Here is a 27,352-nt window from a genome sequence, read left to right as displayed (position 1 = left end):
TGCCCAGTGGGAACAAAATCTGACAAGCATGGAACTGAGTCCATTATATGGCTGAACTCTGCTTAATAAGGACCTAAACAACAGCACATATGGTTAAGATTGGAATGCCCCTGGCCACTTTTGTTGATTTACTGTGCATGTTAACCTATTAATGGGTTTGAGGCCTCAAGGAGAAACCAAAGTCAGGGAGAAGTGTGACTGTGAGAAAAGAAAGAAGGAACCAGGCTCTCCTCTGAGGGTGAGGATTTAATTGGGTTTCAGCTAGCAGGCAGTGTGTCTTTTGACTAATGGTGAAACTATAAAACTCTTGAAAGTATGAGTGTAACCTAAGGGAACCACAACCCCCAAAATTTCATATGGGAAGAGGGACCACACTAGTCCTGAATAAGGACCAGTTCCCACTAGAACATGCCTCAGTGGTCCATAGGACTTTGCAAATGTGCCCTTAATAGTTGACTTCATGGGGGCACTGCCATAAAAGAGCCAAGGCCAGAAATTCTAGTCCTCCCTATACCCAATTTCAAAGCAGAATAGAAGGCTCATCTCATTCAGCAAATGCCTGTTTTGGAGGCCTGGTTTAAAGAGTAAAAGATCCTCTCCACAGTAATGCAGACGAGATAATAGGGGATGCCATGCTTTGTTCCAAGACAGCTGAACAAGTCAAGCCAGTTGCAAGAATAGAATTTTTCTCACTCCCACACCCTAATTTTACACATTTCCAATTCTTCTCTAGCTAAATGTTTATGTTCCCCTCACAAGTGGAAGTTTAGTATTGAGTAAAGCATCTTTAAGGATAAAGGCAGCCTCATTTGGAGAAATCTTTGAAGCAGCAAGGAAGTCAGAAGCTTATGTGTTTTCAGGTACTGTCCTCTGAGAGAAGGCACTGGACAGCACTATTACATAAATGTCAGAGAAATTGTGGTTGGATTTATAATGGCCACAAAAACAAATCTTTTGGCATGTCAGTGATGTGTAATCTACATTAGATGGAGGTGGGACAACCCACTCTAAATGTGGGTGATATCATTCCACAGGCTTGGGTTCCTACTAATAAAATATAGAAAAGATGTTGACTGTCAGCAGTCACCTGTCCCTCATTCTCCACTGTAGGACACCCCTGTGACCACCTGGGCTTTTTTTTCTGGTAACTGTGGGTTCTTGGTTTGTAGGATGAACAAAGCCCTCCTTCTTTAAGTTTCTTTTTTGTTGTTGTTGTTGAAGTCAAGAGACATGTAACTAGTGCAAGTGCTGGGGCGGTGTGATTCCCAGTTGAAATGTATGGTCATATTGACGGTTTTTGCCATAACAGTAACAGAATAATGGATGGAAACCTGAAAGGAAGTCACTCCTTCTTGGTAGCATACCTCTTGTCCATCTTTGCTGACATTATCTTCAGCATGCCTGGCAACAATGGAGAGGAACTGTAGGAGGCGGTGGAGGGTGTCGCAGTTGCAGGGAGGTAGAAGGTAGATGAGGAGTTGCAAGGTGCCCAGTTGTTCCTCAGGCTCCAACACTAGAGAAAGAAGAGAGAGGCACACTCTACGTAATACCAAGAGGAGTTGACACTGTTTGGGGGAACTATGGACAATTTTCCTCTCTGCTACATTAAGAAAGAGGTTACCTAGGACAGCCCCACTCAGTGTCTTCACACATTTTCCCCACTACTTTAGCAGCAGAGCTACAATATAGAGACGAGGTGGACATCTAGGTAAATCATGAGAACGATAACTCCATCTGCCTTATTTCCATCATGCAACTTATCCCTATTCATTACTCAGACTAATTTAATGGATTTTAGTGCATATGGATAAATACCTACTAACAGTGGTTGGGAATTGGTGGATATTCTGAAATCTTTTATAATGTGTTTAAGGACCTTTACTTGTAGACAAGGAACAATATACAAGGAATAGACTTTTGTTGGACATACCCAAGACATTTATGGCAAAGACATTGTCTTCTTTCCCAGTCACAATATCATCAGAATTACTGTCTTGCAAGAAGAGATGTGTGCAGGATAATACATCTCTTGTCATTTCTTTTCTCCTCCTTATCTTTTCTCCTTCTCTGGGGTCTATGGCAATAGCCAGAGACAGCTACTTTGAAAGCAGGGATACTGACTGAGCTGTGCCATTTTGCTTCCACTGAAATGCTCACTGCTGTCTTACTCTGAATTCTTTGGCTCCCTCCTTCCTTATACCAGAAGCCATGATTCACTTTTAGGCACTGACTTAATGCAAACTCTTGCCAGCACTTCAAAGCATCAACTTATAGCATTTTCTACTTTCCTGAGGTCATTTGAAAACATCTGAAATTCTTCTTGGCTTTTCCCATTTGTTTTAGTCCAGCTTTCTTCTTAGTGGTTCCCTGGGCTTATCTCTAGAAAATCCCTCAAATAGCCCATTCATTAGAGAGACCAATAAAGGCAAAAACAGTATTTGAAAAACACAAGAACGAGATTTTATGAGTGAATTGGACACCATGGTATTCTCCAGGATACTTTCCACAAATCTGGCACCATACATGTACAGAGAGTGTTGATAAATGCAGTATAGCTCCCTTTGTGAGAAGGGGGTCAGGTATGTCTCTGAGGAACCCTTTTAACAAGGCTGCCATCATGAACACTGTGCTTCTTCCAGACAGACATCAACCCCACGGTCAAATTCCTCACGCAACTGGAAAATCAATGGTTCAAGAGTCAGTTACATAAGATTCATAGGGCTAATTTAACAAGAAGCTTCATGTAGTCAATGATATCTTAGAACCATTTAATTTTAGTGTTTAGTGCTCACCAAAGAGAAGTATTTTCATGGACAGTGTCTGGCATTAAGTCTGCGCAGATCAAAAGATGTAGAAAAAGGAAGCCACATATTATCTTGAGCTATAGACTCTATACATACTAGTTATAAATACATATCTGTATCTGCATCTATATATATATTCCCCTATATATGAATGCATTATTACAAAGCTAGTTGTGGATTTGTTGTTAATGATGTTTCTAGAGGAGTAGCTAATAATAATCAGGAAGTTTTAAGTAAGGGCTGAGGGTTAGAAGAGAATTTAGGTCAAGTGAAAATGTGAGAGAACTATTACACAACACTTGGGCATGTCACCAAACACATCATATTGGAATTTGGATAGTTTACTAGAATACCAACCAAAAAATTCAGGATTATTTGGCAAATCACAACACTAATAATGTAGATGAGATAAGCATGACGAAGGTTTAAAAGATTGTACATTGAAATGAAAGTTATCTTTAATTTGTTAGCCTCTTAACATGGAGAGAAGCAGAAAAACATGGTAACAATGTGGCAGAAATGATAATAATATCATGCTCTGCTTTTCATCTCTGACAGCTTGATGTCCCTTATGCATTGTTCTCTGTTGTATAAATTATTATGCATGGGTAGATAGTGCAATAAACTTCTGTGAGACTTATTTAGTTCATTCATTCATTCATCTAATTCATTTCATTTTGTGATCCAAGCCCCATTATAGGTCCTCAAAGTACAATTGCACACTTGTAAGTAAAGAAACAAAGTCTTTATAAAAGTTGCCTTGACCCTGTTAACTAGTAATGATACAACGAAACAGGTAAGAAGCACAAATGACAAGGGTTATATCCCCCATCTTCCCTCTGTCAGTCCAGGATATATAGAGGTCAAGGAATGATGTTGGGTGTTTTCTTTTATCACTGGATTTCTTATGCTCTTTATACAAAGTCATTCACTGAATTGAAGCTGGAGAGTTTGCCATTTTGTGGCAGTAAGCTAGGAGGTCATTGAGCTCAAAGGATCCTGTCTGTGCTTGCTCTGGCTTACCCCTAATGCTGATGTTATACGTATATGGCCATACCATGCTTTTTCTGTGGGTGCTGGGAATCTGAACTCCAGCCCTCATGCTTACACACCAAGAGCCATTAGCCCTAGCTCTTGCATTTTGAAGAAAAAGTGCAGGGTATGGAGAAGTACCATAAAAACAAAAAATTAGTGACTTAAAGCATATGTCATACTCAAATATAGTCCCGAGTTACCACTAATTGCATCTCATTCAGTGAGTAATCCTTAAGTAAATTCCTGCACAAAGATTTTCCACCATTTTTATGGATCTAAAGATGTTAAGGAATAATTGCTGGCAACCATCATCTGTCTACCTGGTAAAACTACTCATCACTGTCCTCAATTGCTCAATTACTCGAGACAACTTTCCATCAGCATTTACAAGACAGCCAGAAAGAAGAGGATGCCCATAGCACTACTGCCATCAACAGAGTTGAGATACACCATGATACTGTCCTGAACACACACATGTAACACACACAGGTAACTCTCTCCTCTCTCCCCCCACTCTCGATCTTTAATTAAATTTCTAAATCTCTATAAGACTACAAAGAAAGGATGAAGGGGACTACAACTGGAGAGATGATTCAATGAGATATTATTAATAAAAGTTTTCCTTAATTTTACACAGGTGTGAGACCTAGAAGTTGATGAACAATTTTCCATTTTTTCCATTTTACAAGTGCAGCGGTAAAATGTTAAATATTCATTCATATTTTGTGATTATTTACAATACAAATAAACCAGTCAGGAAAAAAAGAAAAAACCTTTGTCTTAACAATGAAAAGGTGCATTGATAGGGTATATACTTCAATATGTGAATAAGTAATTTTTAGCTTCCTTTAACTGAAATTTTTACCTGGCTTAGCTTTTAAATTGTTGGTTTCCTTATTTCCTTCTCTTGCAAACAACAGGAGAAATCAAAAATTCTAACTGTCTTTAGCCAGCAAATGAGTTCTGTTAAAGGACTTCTGGCTTTTTATGAGGCTATCACAACCCCAAATACCTATCTGATCAAAGGAAGCTATCTTTAACAATCTAATATCAAATTCCCACCACAGGAATGTAGAGAAAGACTGGAAAAAATAAAGAATAGTCTTATCATAATGCTGACCCCTCTGGTTGAATTAGAGAAAAGCTGGAGGAAGCTAAGGAGGAGGATGGCCCTGTAGGAGGACCAGAAGTCTAATTAACCTTGACCCCTGAGTTCTCTCAGACCTTGGATCATCAACCAGGCAGCATACACCACCTGAGATGAGGCCCCCAACCCGTATACAGCAGAGGACTCATGGGTCTAGGTTCAGTCAGAGAAGATGCACCTAGCCCTCTAGAGATTGGAGGCCCAAGGGAGTTTAGAGGTCTGGTGGGGTGAGGGGTAGGGACATCCTCATGGAGATGGGGAGGGGGTGGTGGGGAGGAGGTATGGGATGTGGAACAGTCGGAGACTGGGAGGGGAAGAAAATCTGGAGTATAAGAATAAATAAATAGATAAATAAACAAACCAATGCTTCCATAGAATATTATAAAGCATTTATTTCTGCAAAAGTAATGGCATAAATGGAGCACCAGAGTAAATGAGTGTGTAAGACATTTTCCTGTCATATTTTGGTAAAACTGGCCACTACACAATTATTTTCTATTTACTATCACTTGCTGATTAGTTATGAATGCTTTGAATCTCCTACTTTTCCTGATTCAGAGACATTTTTATCAAATAGTTTCCTTTAGCAAAGCACAGAATGAACATGTCCAGACATTTTCTTTCAGTTGTTTCATCCCAATACCCATCTTTCTAAGCTTCTGAGTGGTGTTTCATCTCCTGGGTCTTAATTATATTATTGTCAGTCAGAGGGTAAGGAAAAGATAGAAGAAAATCTACATATACTTGAACTTTCTACCTAGTAATTCCATTAAATGTCAGCTGAAACAGAAAACATTCAGTGTTCACTTACTTGTCTTACTCGCTTTTTTGAGCTTCCAACTCGGAATATCCCCACGGTCTGGAGGCCTATAAATAAGCAAATAAAATCAAAAAGTCTTTTCTTTTTATGCTTGGGATTCTAAATAAAATCAATGTGGAAACAGTGCAGAATGTTTGCACAGAGCTGTGACATGCAGACCAGCAGTGACTGCATAGTATTCAATGGCATCCTATTCATCTTCTCCAGATCTATAGTTGGACCTTTCAACGTCAGAGTTTTTTTTTTACATTAAATGTTTTTAGATAATATTTTCCCCTGTGTGATTACTGATGTTATAGGTCAGAGAGATCTTCTTTATAGACAACAGCCCTATAATTCTAAATATATGTCATGAGTCTAAGATGATATATATGTGAACAAAGATACACACATGGGTATTTCAGAGTAGGACTATTTATAATAGAAAGCAAGCTTGTGAATTTGGAGCAAATTCAGGTTCACTATCCTGTATCCATTTTAAATGACATTTACAAGAAAATTGTATATATATGAAAACTGTGTCTTACCATCAAGTGAGAGCAGTGGCATTCTCCATATCTTTATCTATATCTATATCTATATCTGTATCTGTATCTGTATCTATATTTATGTACCTATGCACCTATAAATCTATGTCATCTATATACCATCTATCTATAACTATTTGTAGGTATCCTCTGCATGTATCTGCATGCACATGGTATACAAGGATAATCTCAAACCCACACAAAGACATAAAATAAAGTATAATAAAAGTCTATTTAAAAATATGATCTTCAAAAAAAATCCAACAATCTCACTTGCACAGATTGGAAATTTCAACAATAGTCATTTAATGACATTGAATTTTCAGACAACATCCAGATCGGGTTCCCAAATTGTGAATCTTAATTTGTGTTTTCTTCTTCCTCTGTTTTTTTTAAATCTCCCCACACTATTGATCTGGTGAAGAAATAGCATTGAGTTCTCTCTTGTGATAGCCTTACTCTCTAGATTTGGATACTATATAATGCCATTTATATGGGTCTCTTCTTCCCTTATCTTCCCAATAACATGAAAGTTAAATAAATCACAAGGTTTTTATGACCAGGTGTGATAATCAGGGGTAAGGATGTCTGATATATGTATTCTTCCTTCAGAAAACACAGGGTTTTTTTTCCATTTTTTTCTTCTGGAGGCGGTGCCTCTCTCTGTGAACTTGGCTGATCTCTAACGCACAATGGTCCATCTGTATTTGCCTCCCGAATGCTGTAGTAAAAAGAATGTGGCACCATAGGTGGCTTCAATTTTTTGAAGACCCTTCATCACTAGTTTTTTTCTCTTCTTTTCTTTCTTCTTTTACTGTTAGTCCATTTTCTCTTCATAATCAGGTATGACGGTGCTAGATTCAAAGTGCTAGTGGCCATTTGAAACCACATGAATATAGTTGATCTAAGAGGAAAGCCAGTAAACAAGGGGCCCTCATAGTATTACTTGAATCTTGCATTCAGACTCTCAGCAAATAAATACTTATTACAGGGTACTGAGTCCTGTAGGGGGACCTTCTCCTTAATCTACTTCCACTTGGGTTTCTATCACCTGTGACTGAAAGAGGATAACTAGTATATTAATGGAAAGAATTTAAATGTTATAGACATATTTTTCTATCAAGAAACAATAAAGAAAATACTTGGCAGTTCTCTTCATAGGGTCTTTATGTATGTCATAGGCATTCTGTATGTACCGTTTACAATATTATATGGTATCAATGAATCTTGATTTATCTCAAAAATGATAAATTTCTTTGCGTTTTGATATTAAGTATTACTACCTTTTTTCTTTTATTTTATGGGACATGCTTTATTTACATTTCAAATGTTATCCCATTTCCCCCACCCAAACACCCACCCCTTCCCCACTGCCCGCCCTAACATTCCTCTACATGGGAGGGTCCAGCCTTCGCAGGACCAAAGGCTTCTCCTTCTTTTGGTAGTGACCATAGGTGTGTGGGTTCATTTCTGAGACTTCAATACTATTCCATTGATCTACCTGCCTGTCTCTGTACCAATACCATACAGTTTTTATCACTATTTCTCTGTAGTACAGCTTTTGGGGGATGGTGATTCCCCCAAAAGTTCTTTTATTGTTGAGGATAGTTTTCACTATCTCGGTTTTTCTCTTATTCCAAATGAATTTGTAAATTGATCTTTCTATTTCTATGAAGAATTGAGTTGGAATTTTGATGGGGATTGCATTGAATCTGTAGATTGCTTTTGGCAACGTGGTCATTTTTACAATATTAATCCTGCCAATCCATGAGCATGGAAGTCTTTTCATCTTTTGAGACCGTCTTTGATTTCTTTCTTAAGAGACTTGAAGTTCTTGTCATACAGATCTTTCAGTTGCTTGGTTAAAGTCACACCGAGATATTTTATATTTTTTGGGACTATTGTGAAGGGTGTCCATTCCCTATCTTCTTTCTCAGCCTCTTAATCCTTTGCATATTTTATGGGCTTCTTTTGCCTTCATGCATATGTTATACCACATCCTTCCTGTCTGGAAAGAGGAGCTACTTTGTGGGAATTGGTAACTGATCCCGGGCCCTCTGTTTTAGCAGTATCTGCTCTTAACTACTGAGATATTCCTCCAACACTAAGTATTAACACTTTTTATTTGATTTTCCGAGGGGTTTTTACTTTTTAATTTTTTGTTCGATAACACAGTAGCATGAACATCCCATTCATCAATTCTGTTTCATTCTGAAGTTCCAGATGATTTGAGAGAATTGTGTCATGTGGGTGATTATTGTTGATTTACAACTGCATTATGAATGCTTTGCTTGGGGGTAAGGAATCTACTCCATCGTCTTATTACTGTTATTAATTTGCTTCCTAACTGGGGCCAACACCTGACCTAATTTATATTTTCTACTTCTTTGGGAAATCTAGAATGAGATTCAGTTCAGAGTAGGATACAGCATCATATTTTTTTCCTCTAAAAATGATCTTAAGTACCTCCTTCAACATGTATGTACTGATTTAATTAATTAATGCATACAGAATACTTAGAATAATCTGATATGTGCTATTATTTAGAAAAAGACAAGTTATGAATGTACTCGATGACTCATATGCAAAATAGAAAAAAAAACATGCCAGTTTATACATATTTTCGTCACCTAACTTTATATTTCTTAATTTTAGATGGCTTCTGAGTATCTGAATTTCTACAAAATCAAGATATCAGAGGGGAACTGTCACACAGGTAGGACTGTTCATTTAGGTAGCTTTCTCCAAGCTATTCAGAAATGTCCATTTCTGAGATTATTCCTTCAATCATAGCAATTTCCTACTGGGGAAAAATTCTGATGTGCCTCAATCAATTGTAATATATTTTGGATTTTGAATTGGATTTTTTTTTCTTCTTCTTTTTTTTGGGGGGCTGGGGAGCCAACCCAGGGCCTTGCGCTTGCTAGGCAAGCGCTCTACCACTGAGCTAAATCCAAAACCCCGTGGATTTATTTTTTTAATGGTAGGACAAATGACTGCCTTTGGATAGATCATTTTTTTTCCTGACATAACCTTATAATGATTTTCTTCACAGCCAAAGAATAGTTTAGCCAGGACTTAAAGCAGTCATTAAAAAAAAAAATGGGCGAACACTGAAAAAGACATTGATTTTACAAAGAACTGCGACTTTGCTGAGTCCTGCCTGCCTCAGGAACTGATGTGATCATCTTTTTCCCCTTTTCCTCAGAAACTATAATGGAAACCAGACACAAAAGTCCCCGAATCTCAGGATTAGAGCCATCACGAAATGAGGACAGGCACAATAAGAAATGGGTCACACCCTAAACTCAACCTGAATCACAGAGGCATTCCTTGATTCCCATTTATTCTTTTAGATTTGAAAGCTTCCTTAGAGAATTGAGATGCTAACGGAATTCTGCAGTAAGGATAGAGGAGACATTTGAAATGATATATAAGTGAAGAATGGTTTTGTATGTAAATATAGATGGAGTTAATAAAAATTTTCAAGGACAATTTTGAAGAGGGTGGGAAAATGGTCTTTGATAAAAACTTAAAAGACTAAAGTGACATGCGTCCTCTACCAGTTATTTGAAAAACAAGCAAATAAAATGTTAAGTAAGAAATGCTCTTTAATGTTGTATTTGTCTTATTTTGTTTTGAGACAGGGTCACATAATATGACAAAAACAACATGTAAAATACTATATAAAACCCTTTATCTTTTGAAGTTACAAAGTTTTTTATTTTTGATATTTGTTTGGGATATTCAAGTCAATATCTATTTGGATTTGAACTTATATCCTATTCTAGATTCATCTGAAAGAAATTTAAGAGCACCTTGAATAAAGACAGAACCTTGTATATTTGATCAGCTTAAGTCTTACCTTTTAGATTCAAACTATATATGAAATATTTGCCCTGCAAACAAAACCTAATGTTTAAATATATTTATTTAAGTCATCCAGGGATTTTTACACATATTGACTTGATTAAGCAATTTCAATACGTCTTTCATAGTTTTCTACAAAACTCTGCTTCATAATTAGGAAATAAATGACAATGTCCACATTTTCTTTTGTACTTTCCCCTTTTCTTCCTTTTCTTTCTTGTGGGATTGAGAATTCAACCTAGGGCACTGTACATTCTAGGCAAATGGTATACCACTGACAAGCATCCCAAACTCTTTCTTAGTTTTCCTTTTTAGACAGAATTTCACAAGGTTTCCCAGGAAAGCCTTGAACTCATTCTGTAACACAGGAAGATCTTGAACTTGAAATTTTCCTGCCCAGCCTCCTATGTATCTGGGACTGAACATCTATACCAAGAGGCCCAGGAAACTCTTGTTCATTTTGCCTTACAAAATTATAGCAAGCATATTATCTTGAAAATAAATAAGTAATTAAGGAAGTTTTCCGAGGTCCACAGTGTGTGGTAAATCTATAGCAAATAAAGATGTGACAGATATGGCGTTTTGATGAGCCAAATATCTAAATTTCAGAAACTATTCATCATATTAAGGTCATCCTGTTAATAGGAGTCAAATTGCAATGGGATGGCTGGAGACATTAAGAGTAGATATTTACAAAGTCAAAACTTAACTTTTGTCAAAGAAATTCTGTAAATAAACTCAATGTATAAGAACATCCACAGGACTTTATGCTTTTTGAAGGGGGTCTAGTCCAACACAAGTGATTCTTTTCCTAAAATGATTGTTCAGAATCCCTTGTAAGGACTCTTAGGATTGGAGGATTTCAAATAGTACCAGACTTCCTCATCTTTTGATCCCAGTAACTTCTTAAAACAACACTTACATCAGTGCACTTTATTCATCAAAGGAAATTTTTGTCTAGCACTTGTTCAAAGCAACACAGAATTGAATATAGGACTGATGCTTGGATCACTGATGGCTGATGACAAGTCTACTTACCATGTTTTTCCAGATGCTGACAGCAGCTGTCCACTAGCCTGGGAACCTGCCTGTAAATAGGATTCAGACTCAGCTTCTTATCTCTGGCCTTTTGTTTTTTATTCTGAGCCTCAGCAGGCAAAGAGAGTTGTAAAGCTTCTAGCAGTCGAGACTGGTTGTCATCCAGATCTGTGATGGAATCCACGGACATGGCACCCTGTAAGTGATACACAGACTTGAGGAAGAGGGCAGGCAACAGAACAAAAGCAGCTGCTTGCAGAAATATCAGATACAAATTCATGGAGGACCATAATTCTCAAAAGAAAATTCTGCTTGATGTAGTTACTTTTTTTTTTATTGCTGACATACTTGTATATTGCTGACATATTAAGAGGAAAAACTAAATGCACTTTGAACGAGTTAGGAAATCTCCACAATACAGGGTAAGTATTGTTAGTTACAACTTTAATACACAGACTTTTCCAAGTGGAAGACAAAAGATGGGAAACATATGATTAAAATATTTTGATTCAACCACTTCATTTTTTGAAACATGAAATGCATACTCAACAAATGAGGTAAAGTTATAGAAGTCTTGTGAATAAAAAAAATCTCCAACTATAGCTCTAGGAAGTACATTTTAAACATAAGCAGATTCAAACTGGGTGTTGTGGTATATGCCTGAAACCCCAACAATATATAGGAAATTATAGCCATCCATCCTGGATGAAGTATGTGGTAAGAAGTTACCTGTTAGAGTCCTGGTGGGGTCCGTACAGAAAAAGAGACATTTAGGAAGCCCACTGCCTGGGTCCTAGGTTCTCAAACATCTCTATTTCAGAGATTTTTATGTTACTGTTATTTGAATGTATAAACAATCTAAGACAATTGAAGGCTTAGAAGAACCAATTCATTTGGAAAATTCAAATATTCCATAATTTTCTCAGTTTTTCCTCTTTGAGTCATAGTCAATACCATAAAATAGTAGTAGAGCCTTAAGTCTTCCTATACTTTGGAATAACTCTTAAATGTTGGTAGCTGATTAATCACTGTGCGTTATAAATGGAGGTTTGCTTTTATATTTAACTAGGGCAGTCTTTAATAACTGGAGGTGACAAGTATTTCCAGCTCAAAGCTTAAAGGAAAGGGAAAGGCCTCTCAGGGACAGGGAACATGCAGTAATTATGCTGATCACCACCCATGTGGCTTGGCAAACTCAGCTTTGTAGGTTTGCAATTAACAGGCAAGGAGCCCAGAGCCTAGAACTTAATGGCCATTGCATCACTGGCACCACATTGATTCAGCATGGATTTGAACAAGACTGTATAGACTTATACAGCTCTATTTAAGAGGGGAACAAATTCTATTGACAAGAAAAAAATCTAAATCATTGATTTTTGAGATGTTGCAGTTAATTCATTGATCCAGGTACATCCTAAGAATAGTACAGAAAAAAAAATTAACAAAAACACTGGACCCTGGCCTCAAGACTCTGAATTTAGCATAAAGTGGTTCATGTTCAAGAACAAGCCTTGTATGGATGTGGCCCATAGGTGGTAGGGTATATTTGTCTGATTGAGCAGAAAGTCTAGCAAGACAGCAGGAGATAGCAAAAGACCAGCATTAATGGCAGTAGTGCTGAATATTTGTGTACAAAGTTAACCAGGAGGGAAATTGAGTGTTAATTGCCACATGGACACTACAGGTTATTCCCTAGTGCAACTGCTATCTGTAATGTGTCCAGTTGATATGATAGCAGAGATTCAAAGGGAAACTTTGCTCATTTTCAGTATTTTCAGAGTCAGAGAAGATCTTGGCCAACTCACCCTTCTCCTGGCCCGGGGTGCTGGTTCTGGAGTGTTTGGGGATGTAGACTCATTTGGTGTTTCTGAGGTTGAGCTGAGAGATGAGTTACTGCTTGAGAGTTCTTTTGTTTTGTTTTTATTCCCAAATGGGAGGAGCTAAGACACAAAAAATCCGATGCATCCTTCTGCTCCTCCCTCTGCAAATCTTGCTTCAGTTTATATGCCCGGTCATTAGCAATGACTTGGGATAAGGGCATTCCAAATGCCTGTGGGATGAATTCTGCAAGGAAAATATCAAATATTTACATTCAGGGAAGGTCCAGACAGGAGAGTATGTTCAGGTGCCGCTAATCCAGAAAAGCAGATACAGTCAAATTTTTGTCTTCCAAACAATTGATTCATGAATCAGCATACCGGGGTGGCTTTGTATTGTTGAGCAAAATGGCTCAAAGTTTCCATTTCAGTAAAAGCAGCTAGCAGGTACAAACTCACACTTTAGAAATACAGGTCTCTAATATTTCTAATAATTTCTTCAGGTACTCAAATCTGTTTTAAAGGAAATAATTTTACTAAGAAGTTTAACATTTGAACAGAATATAAGCAGTAGTTCATGTTCATGAGCACACATCTCTGTAAAGTGTTGCTCTTCTATTCATATGCTTTAGAAGTCTTTGAAGGGGGGTTGGGGATTTAGCTCACTGGTAGAGTGCTTGCCTAGCAAGCACAAGGCCCTGGGCTCGGTCCCCAGCTCCGGGGAAAAAAAAAAGAAAAAACAAACAAACAAACAAACAAAAAAAAAAAAGAAGTCTTTGAAGCAGAAGAAAACCACAACAAACATTGATTGACACCTACTATTCACTACGTCAAGTTTCACAATTCTAAGGGTAGAGGTGCTGTAAAAGATCTCAAGTCCTTTCTCACAAGGGATTCTGAGGTAGGGAGGAGACGTGCAGAATCAAACATGGAAATAATTGTAAGATGTTGACTCTCATGTGAGTAATAGAGAAATGAATGAATCCACAGTTGAAAGTCAGTCAATAAACTTTAAGGTATACTGTAAGGCAGTGTAAGAAATAATGACCTAATGGGCAGAAAAGCAATTTAGGAACACTTTAAGAAATTTGTTTTCCCTCCCATTGTGTTCTGTGTCCCTACCTCCTATTTCCACCCATCCGGGTTACAGCAGTCCCTTTATGATCTATACTTAGGCTTCCTGATGATCACATACAGAAGTGGGCTTGACTATAATACAGATTCTTGGAGACCCAGGATACATTTTATGGAAATTTTACTAGGGATTATTTGGGGAAAAATACAATACAGAATTCTTAAATATATATATATATATTTATTGTATTATATATAAATATATATTGTATTATATATATGGACAATACATGTGTACCCATATATATTAAATACTCAGAGGTAGACATTTTATTAGTATCATTTTAGATTTATACAGAAAGTATTAATATTCAATTAAGTACATTATTCTTGTTAGACTCAAAATTATATCTTGTAGCAGCCTCAGCAAATTGGAACCGAGGAGAGCTCTATTTTTTTTTTATAAGCCCTATGATTGAAATTGCAATGACCAAGGGAAAATAACTCCAAGGTTATTTGTTCTTTTAGCAAAAAGCTAACATTAAACCAGGTGAAAAGAGCCTTTAAAAGGTTCTCCTACTTGATCCGTGGTAACATTTTAAACCAGGCTAATAGCCAAGTCTCCATTAAGAACAGAAATGGTACTTTAAAGGCACACACCTCTGATCTTATCAAAAGATGCAACTTGTTTTGAAGTAAAATATTCTAACTTCATCTGGGGATTTTTTCAGAGGATCTTGCTCTATCAGTGAACTATAGGGAATATGCCAATCAAAAATGTTATGTCTTTCTTTTTTGAGATAAGATTATTACTACATTCCTATCACCAGCAAAACTAGAGGCAAAGATCAGTTCCAGTGCACTTGGAGGGTTTCTTATAATAATCAGAAATTCTTCACAAAGTTTGGACAGCCCTAAAACATAGAGGTATGGCTTGGGGATAGAAACAGCAAAGAGGACTTTGAAATAGATCATGTGACACGGGTCTGCTAAAGTAGGCATATGCATGACAGAGACTTGTTCTACAATGGGGGCTCTTCGGTCCTCCCATAAACATTTTTTTCCATATAAGAAAACCCCATCAGTCTTATTTAGTGATTTCTGGTATCTCTGGGGAAATAACGACATTTGACTTTGGAGCTTACAATTTATCTATCTGTAGGTGAGTGTGTGTGCAAGCAAGTGTTCACAGAGGCCAGAAGAGAGCACTGGATCCTCTGGAGCTGGATTTACATGTAACTGTGGGATTGGAAAACTGGACTTGAGTCTTCTGAAAGAGCAGTTCATGCTCTTAACCACTGAGCTTTCTCTACAGCTCCGCTCAACTAGCATTTTTAGTATCTGAAAGTATATCACTGGGTTGGTAAACTGTAATAATTGAACACAAATTAAAAAAAAAACAGTTGAAGTCATTTTCTCCTGATATTTACTCTTCCTTTGATCTCATTTGAAAGACATAGCCATGAAGTGTTGGTTGTTTTGTTGTCATTGTTTCTGGTATGGCAGGCTTCTGTTAGGGCCGAGCTTATTATTTTAATGCTAGAATTTTGATGTGGCCTCTTTAATTTCTTGCTGCTTTCTCCAAGGACTCTCATAAGGTTCACAAAGTAGAACAAGCTCCAAACTATGGGATGTTGTCTTGAGGTCTTTATAACATTGTAGGAAGGAGCCCTGGTTTTTTTCTTAAAAGTACAGCTAGCTATTGGGGGAAATGTTATTTATGAGCCAATAAAGCATTGGTAGCGTAAAGCCTCATCTGAGTTCAAACCTTTTTTTGCTTTTTTTGGTGAGGATGTCAGAGAAACCTGGAGATCCTTTGCAAAGACAAGCTAGTAAACTTGATAATAGTTTATTTTTTAATGACAAACTATTACTTAAGATTCACTGTGCTGTGGCTAGGGACAACTAGTATTACGTTGTAATCTGAGTCATATGTTCCACCATAGCCGTGCTTGTTTCTTTCTTCTCATGAAACATGGGGTAAAAGGTGATGAATTTGCCCCTTTACTCCCCACTATACCTTTTCTAGCCCCATCCTCCTACCGGTAGCTGAAGCTTAACACCACAAAGTTCTCTTTGTCATTTACTCTTGGTTGTTTTCTACTATTGTTGACTTTGATTCACATTTAATCTCCCAGTCTTCCATAAAACTTAGTGGCTTGCCAGTCCACTTCCATGGCTCACATGACTCTCTGCTCTCGTATACCCTTGTCTTTTTCTCCTCTTCCACCCTTTACCTGTATACCATCTTTGTCACCCACTCCATTAGTCCCATGCTGGACATTGTTTTCCCCAGAATTTACACTTCATTTCAATCTCTAGCTCTTACTTGTCCTCCACTCATCAATGATCCTTTACACATCAATGTATGTCTCCAAAGCATGTTTCACTCCCACTCTTTGCTTACTAGACTTTGCTTGAATTACTAGGGTTGTCTGCTCTTTGTGGCAAATAAGACTTCTGAACATCGTACATTGACATGTATCTCCTTTTCATATTTCATTTCTATTTCATCATCTTCCCATACTACCCTCATGTTGTCTTCTTTCTTATCTACGCTCTCTGCTTCCACCATAATCATCATTCCATGGTACCACTGCTTTCCTCCTGGATTTCTAAATAGCTTTCAAACTGCCCAGCTTTCTTTCCTTTGTGCTGTTGTGGACTCCACTCCAATTTCATGTCATACACTGTAGCATGATAGTCTAATTTAAAACACCGTGAAGTTGCTTCTTCTTTAGTATATTTCATGATGTTTTAATACTGTTATCATTTAGATCAAAAGTTGTGCTGTAATTTAGAAAGTTCTCTAGCCTGGGCTGCATTCTCATCTCTAGTAATTGTTTGTGTCTATGAACATGTGTGTATATGAGCATGTGTGTGTGTGTGTGTGTGTGTGTGTGTGTGTTTTCACGTGTGCACATGCCCATGCATTGCATGTGTGTGTGTGTCTGTCTGTCTGTATACATTTTTGTGTCCATGTTCTTGGGGGTTTGAATTTGCATATGCACATGAGGAGATCAGAAAAATTCGGGTTCCCTCCTCAGATCAGATCCTTACTACCTTTCATTTGAGACCAGATGCCTGGCTGGCTTGGAAATTTGCTAAGATTTTCAGGCTAGTTGGGTAGTAAGCTTCTAGGGAATCCACTGTCTCCACCTCCCACCTCATCCTTTCTGGGGTTGTAGGCACGCACCACCAAATTGGGCTTTTATACCATGGGTCCTGAGATTCTGATTCAGACTCTCACCCTTGTGTGGCAACCACTTTCCTATTTAATGATGTTCATAGCCCATAAGGATGGCTTTTAATGGCAGTATTGAATCCATTTCCTTGGAAAATTGTACATGTAATTAATTCTTACTTTTTGTATTAATACTTAATGTGAAGTGAAATAGAAACTGCAGAAAATAGTCTTTTATAAGTTTTACTTCACAGTTCATGTATAGTGACTATTCTTTTGTTTGCCCAATAATTAAACTACAAAAGATTAGGGACTTGGAAATCTTGTGCATGAAATTATGATTTGCAAACCAATGTCAGCCTTAAATTAGTTTCCATATAGAAACCAAAAATTATTTGGACATATTTTAAGTTGGAGCGTGGATAAAGAGATGTCATATGATCTGTTTTACATTTTTATACCAAGCAATTAAATATGCAGGACATGATTCATGCTGATGGGATTGATTAATATAGCATATCAAATATTTGTGAATCACTTTTTTTTTATTAGAAGAGCAGGTCATCTATGAAGAGCTGTTCTTCTATTTTAGATAACTTAACCTAAGAGGTCATTCACAGCTTCCTGTTTTCCTTCTTTCCCTCTTGAATCTCAGTGATGATTTTTCACATGTGCATCTGTTACTAACATAAACACTAATATTCAAAGGGAAGGAAATAATGTGAACTGCGTACAAATATGCCACATCAGCACACAGTCATCCCAAGGTTGTGTTTCCCAAGATAGCCAGGCAATGGCTTCCAGTGTTGACGTGGACAAGGCATTATGTTTGAAGAGCTGTCATAGAGTAACTCTTCAGTTAATTCTAGAATACCTTGTTTTTTAAACACCAAAGCTGACTCATAGAGCAAACCACACAGTTAAACTTACTATTCTTCTCTTTAGAAGGAAGGATGATGAGCTCTTTCTTTTGAACCACCAATAGACTCTTGTGTATCAATACAGAATACCACCAAGCTTTTACTGAATCTACACACACACACACACACACACACACACACACACACACACACACACGCTCACTCACTTAGAGAATGCAAACAATCTCTCCCTGCCAAAAAAAAACCCAAAATAACAAAAACCACAAAACCCCAAAAATACATGCTTCATATCATAGTTTGAAAGGGTACTTTCTAAAGAACCACCTAACATATTCATTATATGTCAATCCCAACATCAAAATCATTATCCTACAGTAAAGCAAAGTGAAACAATAATCAATTCTTCATAATTCTCTTCACTTTTCAATGTTTGATTTATCCACTGCAAACTACAGTAAAATTAAATGGAAAATCACCAAGTAAGAGAGTCATGTGTTTTAAATGGTTTCTATCATAGTACATTTTAGTAATTGGAGTTTATTAATGGTTATTCTCGTTAATCTTCTACTCTGCCTAATTAAAAATTATACTTTACCATAGATATGCATGTATACACAGGAAAGTATGCTGCACATAGCTTTGCTATTAGCCACAACTCGTGTCATTGATGGAATGTCTTTGGAATATCTCCCCCCATGAATGGGGATGGCTCTAAAGTAGCTAATTGCTAGTGCCAGTTAAAAGGAACCTTTTATTTAGTTTTACCACAACAGGTGGTGAACCAACGTGTTGGGCAAGAATCCACTCCTAAGCCTAAGAGTTGAGAGAAAGTTTGATTTTTCTAAGTAAGAGGGGGCCAGCAGCATGTTGAGCCACATGATGGTCCAAGCAAGGGATCTTTAAACAAAGGAACAGAATGGGGGTGGTCTGCTCACAGACTCTAGGTCCCCTGCTGTGATAAGACTGACAGCTCAGAGAGTTAGAGGTTAAAATCTGCTTTTAAAACAAACGTTGTTTAGAAAATCTTACAGGAGATTCATATTCTTTCTAACTTGGGCTCCACAGGAATTTTGGGTTAAAATCCTAGTTAGACAAGCTGCTTCTTAATGACAGTTACTATTAGAAGGTGATTAAGTTTGCTTTTAAGAAGAAGAGAGTACAGAGATTACCTGAATCATGTGGGGATTTTCACCCATGGTTCAGAACTTAAGGAAAATTAGTCACTGACTCCAAGTAGAGAGTTGTGATATTTAAAAGTTAATAAGGTTATTAAAAATAGAAGTCTATACGCCAGGCAGAGTGACTACAGACATATATTATGGAAGTTATTAGTAAAAAAAATCTGAGGCTCTGGGTGAAGAGCTTGATATATATATTTGGGCTAAAGTTCTGGTTTGATAAGTTGTTTATTTATTGGTATTAGAATTGATAGAAGGTGTTTAATTTGTTTTATGAATTACCCTGCTAAAGGCCATATGGCTCGATGATGCTGGCTAGTGAGGGGTTTGTGGTTATTTTTGATATTTACCACAACAGGAAGCTCAGGTTCTCTTAACATGGGCTCCACAGGAATTTCGGTTTAATTTCCTGACATGACAGATTAGAAAAGCCTAAGCAGGTTCATACACTATTGTTTAGCTTACTTACTTTTTAAAAAAAATGTTTAATCTTCATAATGGGTGTGACTTTGAGTTTTGTGGTTACATTATTCCTCTGGGAGAGAGTGCAAGATACAAGCTTTTCTGGTTACAGACTAAAGAACATGGTATTTTGGGAGAAAGGAGTTTGTTTTTGTGTTTTTCAAAAGGGTGATTAGGCTCTGGAAACCTTCCAGAGTCTTATGGATCAGATTTGATAAAGGGAGACCACCTGAAGAACCAAATTCAGGAGAATCAAACAAAAAGAGATCTAGATTCTAAAGTTTTCTCTTGAGAAATATATTTTACAGAATGTACCTGCTTGGATTCCTGATCTCAAGGACTTTCAATTGGATCCAGTCAAGACAGGCACATCAGGCTACAACATTTGCTCCATTTTCCCTACTCCTTACCCCCACCTTAAGGATATCTCAGTGCCCACGTACAGCTTGAAGAAGTTATTGAAGAGTAGTCGCCTGATTCACTGGACTTTTGGGGGTCTGAAAGTGATTATTCTAAGGTTGTTTTTATGAGGAATTTAGAAATGGTCATAATTTAACAGGGAGAAATTAGTTAGATTGACTTGTACAGCCCTAATCTCATTTGGTAACTAACCTAAAATCATATCTTTACCTTGGTAAGAACTTATTTGTTACAAAAATTTTAAAAATACATGGTTTGGAACCAGACTTTCTATTGATGCCATTACAAATTTCTGAGTTAATTAAACATAGAAATTAAGGGCCAAATAACAAATTCATGGCACCCAGTTCACCATTAGAGTATTTTTAAAATATTCTCATCAGAAATAGCTGAGAATAGTTTATGGACAACAGTCTAGATTACCTTATATGGATAGATAGTTTTCAAAAACATCAGAAATCCACAAAATATAACATTTAAAGTTATTTATCTTTCGTTGAGACATATATGCTCCTAACAGTTCCCACTTCGTGGATTTAACAAAGAAATTGAACATCTGTACCTCTAGGTGAGGTAATACTTTGTGGCTAGGCAGCCACTGGGCAGAAACTGCCTATGTCATCTGCAGACTAATACTGTCCAAAAGGGACACATTTTGCAGACTAGTTGACTGATAATCTTTGCCAAACCAGAATTATCAGCCCGTCAAGATTTCTGCATTTCAAGAGTCTGTCAGTTCATTTTGGGCCAGAAGACTGAAGACTTGTGCTCACAAGTTCCTAAAAGAGGACTGTGCTAGTGGAGATTTGTCTCTACAACCTCTCAGTTCTGGAAGCCATATTAAACTTCCTATATTTATAGATATTTGGTCATTCTCAGATTTCTGACAGGGTTGAAGACTGATTATAGTCTCATAGCCTACTTAGGTTGTTTAACTTTGAAAATACATATTTAATTATATAGTTATCAGATAGTATACAAACTAGCCAGGCTAAAGTATAGATTTTAAACCTTTCTTAAGTTGGAATGGATAACTAAATATTCTGTTTAACTGATAAAATGTTGGACTGGGTGTTAGGTATATTTTATGCTTCTAATTTACAAAATGATAGTAGTTATGCTTAGCTTATATTTAAGAGAAAAGTTTTTTTATTAGACAAAAGGGTGAAATGTAGGCTGAAGTCATTATGCGGGTGAAGACAGGTACATGACAGAACGAGGTCTGTCACTGGACAAGAAGGAAGGATGGTCAGGAGAAAATTTTTAGAGGAGAAGGAGACTGGAGCAAGGAGAGGAATAGCAACCAAGAGAGAATGGCAGCGGATGTTAAGATTTCTTTCTGCACATCTACAGGTTGCTATGATTACTCTTAAGGAATGGATGTGTACAGGGCTTTGTATTCTTTTTGGAGCAAATTATATCTTATCAATTAGATCAGAGGTTATTGTGTTGTGCATTCTTTCATGTGGTGATTTAATTGAGTTCGAGAGAGTGTGTGGTGGGTGGACACATTGGGCCAGCATGGAATTGGGACGTGTATGTCTAGCATGGTGGCAACCTGCCTTGGGAACTAGATAAGTAGAGTGATTGGGAACTAGATGGGTAGAGAGATTGTTGCTGGGCTTAGAGAGTAGCCATAGGCAGTGGGATATGGGATTGAGTCTAGCGGGTGAGATACTTTGTTGACTGAGATGAAAATATCCCACAGATGCCATGTGGCACTATGGTGCCTGATCTTGTGCAGGATAAAAGAAACCTCTTTTTAAATTTTACCACCACACTAAAGCCATTATAAGTCATTTATATTGTTCCTCTAAAACCTAGGGGACATTGAGGAAGACGAGTGGATAGAGTATAAGATCTTGAAGCTGGGAAATAATTTTGTAAGATGCTGTCTTCTGCATATGGTATGTCCATTGCACACAAGAACACGTAGCATCTGTGCATACCTGCATAAGAATTGCACAAATAAAAGACATGGACATAGGAAGAGGACTAGTTAGGAAGGAGGAGGGATCAGTTGGATAGGGTGAGAAAATATCAGGGCAATGAATATGATCATAATGTAATATAATATAATATATACCTGTGAAATTATAAAAGATAAAATACGAAAATAAGGGCAATAAATCATCAAATATATAATAAATACAATTAAAAGTTATCAATCGCTATGCAGCTAGCCCATTCTTTGTTTTCATTATTGTAGAAGCAAATTCTCCTGAAGTAGTTCACATCCCACTGAGTATTCTGGGAATATGATCACGGTTCTCATGTTAGAATTTATATATTGGAAATTTGTAAAAAGAAAAAATAAGCTCATGTCTGAGACAACCTTACATCTCAATATATTCAGATTCACGGCTGCAGCGAAATGGCCATTAAGTGTTCTTCTGTCTGTATATTGGTGAATTGTGGGCACAGAGTGATTGGTCTTGTGCATGCCAGGTAATTATTCTACTACTGAGCTTCGTCTACTACTGAGCTTCATCTACCACTGAGCTTTGTCCCTACCCCTTGGGCCATAGGATATTTAGTCGTTACAGACATGATTTTATCTTGCAGCTACAGTATAGATCACTAACACTTTTATCTCATTCTGTCCAGCTTGAGGTTCAGACTGTAGCATGCTGTCTATGGCTACTCAACCCGGGTCCCCTTTAGGCATAGCTGATTGGACAGATTAATTGGAACCACAACCTTGGCTGTAGTCACCAACTGTCTGGCTACAGGAAGTGTTACTGGCACTTAGCAGAGACCAAGGATGCTGCTAAACAGCTGACACTACATAATACAACATATGCCACAATGTTTTTCCAGTCTGCATTGTCCCTAGCACTAAGGGACACTAAGGGTCTCTCTAGACCACACGCTAAGGGAAGCAAAGCAGTGATTTGCATTCTTTATCATACTTTGTATCCAAATATCATGAACTAAATATCATAACTTTTAAAGTACAGTTTAAGCTATGTGTGCATAGATTGGTATCCACTTTAGAAGTAAGGCTCATCAAATGCAATTTGTAATGCATTTATTTTAAAAACCATTGCTTTCCACTATGAGCATAAATGCAATCACTATAGATGAGAACTTCAAAGTGAGACATAACATTTCTTCATTCAACATTCATTAATTGTGGCACATAAAATGAACACATGTTTACACAATTATACCATTTAACCATCAGTTCATATAAGACTATAAGGACAAGTCATAAAATAATAGACTGTAGTAATGGGGTCCAGGTGACCTTTATAACTAAAGAGTGCAAACTCAAATTGACCACAAATGTGTCTGAAAGAATGGTTCAAGTGTCCTTTCCCTAAATAGCTATGGAAATGGACACAAATCAGTATAATGAAAGTTAGTAACTGCCAAAAACATATGGGACCCAAACCAAGCATTCTGTGATCTAACAAAAGTGCTGAGAATGGCCTAGCTTCAGTGAAGCCATGAGATGGAGATTGTTTCTCTTCTGTAGTCATAGTACGTGAATCCAAACTCTTTCTCATTTAATTAGTCCTGCTTAATTGTCTACATTTGCCAAACAGCTGGTTAGTATTAGGCATGCTGTCCATGGCTACTCAATGCAGGTCCTCTTCAGGCATAGCTGATTGGACAGATTAATTGGAACCACAACCTTGGCTGTAGTTACCAACTGCTCAAACCAGCTGAACTCATCAGTTCAGCACAGAGATACTCAAACACAGAAAAGTAGACTTGAACAGCTCTCAATGACATTCCATTATGGAAATGGAGTTGACGTAATGAAGCCCAACCATATAAATCTATGCAATTCAAAATCTCAGACCAATCCAATCAGCATGCTCCCTGCAAAATGCATTGGGCTTACCTTTGTCTTTGTTCTTTTCCTTCCCTAGCGAATCCAGTTTCTTTCTCAAAGATTTCTTTCTCTTTTGTCCATCTGTAAATAGTGAAAGAACAAGAAGTTGTAAAAAAGTAAGTAGTCAAGTGATTTTCATGTTACAATTATAGTTGACATCTTACTTCACTCATAGAATTCAACACTGTAAACAGAGGAATAAACTGAGAATATCTGAAAAATCCCCAATTTGTAGCTCATGTAACCAGCCTTGAAATTCCTTTTAAATGTTCTTTCAATCATGGGATGAGTTATAAACAGTTCTCTTTCATATGTAATTCAGCTTTGACTTCCAGATGTGTTTGTTTTTACTATTACATAAGGCTTTTCCTGTTCTCCAGGTTTATGCAAGTCACTGTTCATCTTGAACAAAATCTCCATGACAGAATCAACTATATACACATACAGCATTGACATTTATAAGCTATTATAGTGTAATTGGAAAAGGAAATAGATTTGGTGGCTGACAGAATTCAGGCCTTACTACTGTCATCCCATTTACAACCTGCAGAATTTTGCATAAGTCTCGATGCTCATACCTAAATAGTAGGAATGGCATGGTTGTGTTGTGAGAATTTCATGAAACAATGTGTATAAAATGTTTAATGTAGAACCTGATCCATGTCCATAAATTCAGTTCTACTTTCTGCCTGGGGCTTTCATATTATTCTACAGTATGCCTATCCCATAATTTAATTATTCATTCATTGATGAATGTTGCTGTTGTTTCAAAGGTGTTACTGTAAGTAGGGGGATAGTCCCACTTAGCATATATATATATATATATATATATATATATATATCTTTAACAAATGTACTTAATATTCTCCTTAACTCACCAAATAGTAAAGATACCACTTACATTGCTTGGCAGCTGCAATCAAATTCCTGAGATGTCATCATCAAATACTGGCATTTATCATTGCCAGAACATGTTTTATGATTATTCAGCTTACCACAGGGGTATGAATCAGGAATCCACACTGGGCTCAAATAACAAAGATGGAGTTCATATCCATGGGTACAGTTCAAAGTGGATTAAGAATTTTGTCTTGCAGAACATATTCAAACATGTAGTAAAAAGTGCTACCACCCAATAACATTTAAAAAACCATACTCCGACAGCAGGAAATAACAGAATAAACACTCTGAATGCGATGAGCATTCCTGAGATCCTGTTGGGGTTGCAGTTGTTCCCAATTCCTCCTCTACCTTGCAGAGCTTTTAGAAATGAAGGAACACGACAATATTGTGAGTAGACACATTTAATACCTTTTCCCTTCCAAAATTATCCCCCAAACATTTTCTTCTCACAAAAAGAAAATAGTAGGATTTTTAACCTCTGGAGTCATGAGATTTGTATGAGGGGGAAATCATGTAAACCAGTTGTGATGTAGCCAAGAGCCATTGATCGCTTCCTCCCTGATGTGTTCATATCTTAAATGTCTAAAAGTTGATCTAGCTACTAGAGAGTATCGGGACTTATTATATATACACAGATGATAAAATGCACTAGCTACACAAGATTCTAATCTGTTCTCCAAATAGGATTGCTAGTGGCTTTACTTTGTAATGCTTTCTTTAGTGCTGGTTCATATTACCAAATATGTTTGGTCCATTAATAAAATTTCCTTCTAAAAATCCTTTAATTCTTCAATTTAAACAATTGACTGAAAAGAGTAACTAAAGTATAAATCTATTAAAGCCTAAGAGATTTTTCTGTGGTGCTAGGGATGGAACCCAGGACCTTACATATGCCAATTTAGTATTCTATCACAGAGCCCAAGACGAGAAGCCACAGGCTTTTCTCATTTTTTATTTGAATTTTATAAGTTTTTAGGTTAGCACATAGACTAATGGATTTCACTATGAAGTCCATATACATATGTTTCATTAGAGTTTGTTTTCAACCATTCTCCTCTCCCACTTCTTTATCCCATGCACACAACCCTTCTGGCTGGTTGTCTTCTTTGCTCATTATGGGCATCCATAGGACAATATGTCCTTAAACATATTCCTCAACATAAGCCTTCTTTGGGAAGTGCAGAAATCTGACTTTGAATCTAAGTCTAATTGCCTTTCCATTCTCTGACTTGGGGAGCTTTGTGCTTTAACTTGGATTTCCAGTTCTGGAAACTATAAGATGAATAGATTTTCTGTGGGTTGCATGTAGATGCATATTAGGTTATATTATAAAATACACATTTTAGTGTCACATCAGCAATTCCTTATGTCAGTCTTCATGAACATTTAGAGGGTAAGATCGTTGTATACACCCCTCTCCATCCCACACACTTCTTTCCCTAACGTTTTATTACCTTGGGTATACATGTCTAGTCTCACAGGCTCACCTGTCAGCTGGCCACTATGTTTTCTTCCCCGACCACCTAGGCAAAGGTAGAGAGAGAGTACTAGCTTTGACACTAGAGAGTTCTGTATAGATTGTGAATTTACCACATCCTACTGACAAATTACTTAATCGCTCCAAACCTCAGATTCCTTATTTATAAAATGGGAGAGATAATCGGTTGCATTAAGAAATGCTGTGTGGGGGTTGGGGATTTAGCTCAGTGGTAGAGCGCTTGCCTAGCAAGTGCAAGGCCCTGGGTTCAGTCCCCAACTCCGAAAAAAAAGAAAAAAAAAAAAAGAAATGCTGTGTGGGTAGAATAAAGTTGTAGATACCACGTGCTTAGATTATAAAAAATATTCAGTAAGTACTGACTATTAATTGATCTGTGTACATCATTGATCAAATCATGTATATCAGAGAGGAAATGCATGTATGTATATTGTGTACCTTCCAGATGTCCACCCACAGAAGAGGGCTATGATCCTTTGGGATTATATGTAGTTTTGAGCCAACATGCAAGTGTGTGAACTAAATCTGGGTCCTCTGCACGAGTAACACATTCTCTGAACTGCTGAGACATCTCCCAGCCCCCTTTGCATATTTAGTAACAGTGATGAAAACCAACTAGCACAAGAGAAGAGGTTCCATACACGTAATGCTGTAATGAATGCAAAGAATGAGTAGGTTCTGTTTGCGGGGCCAAAGGTCTCCTTTGTTTCTACCAGAGACATAGACAAGAATATAGCCCAAGTAGGAACAAAACAGCCATATCCAGTCCACTACTGCTCAGGTGAAAATCAATGAACAATGATTTATAATAGCTGAGAACTGATGTAAAGTCTTGCTTATTTCCCACACAGAT

The 27,352-nt window shown here is 37.2% G+C and overlaps 1 pseudogene; it reads right to left on the bottom strand.

Moving 5' to 3' along the window:
• LOC116888589 overlaps nt 1–27,352 on the bottom strand; it is a 64,163-nt pseudogene that overhangs the window by 6,544 nt on the left and 30,267 nt on the right.

Source organism: Rattus rattus, chromosome X (assembly GCF_011064425.1).
Source record: "Rattus rattus isolate New Zealand chromosome X, Rrattus_CSIRO_v1, whole genome shotgun sequence".
Taxonomy (NCBI): domain Eukaryota; kingdom Metazoa; phylum Chordata; class Mammalia; order Rodentia; family Muridae; genus Rattus; species Rattus rattus.
The sequence above is the reverse complement of the archived record's forward strand: the minus strand, read 5'-3'. Positions and strand labels throughout refer to the sequence as shown.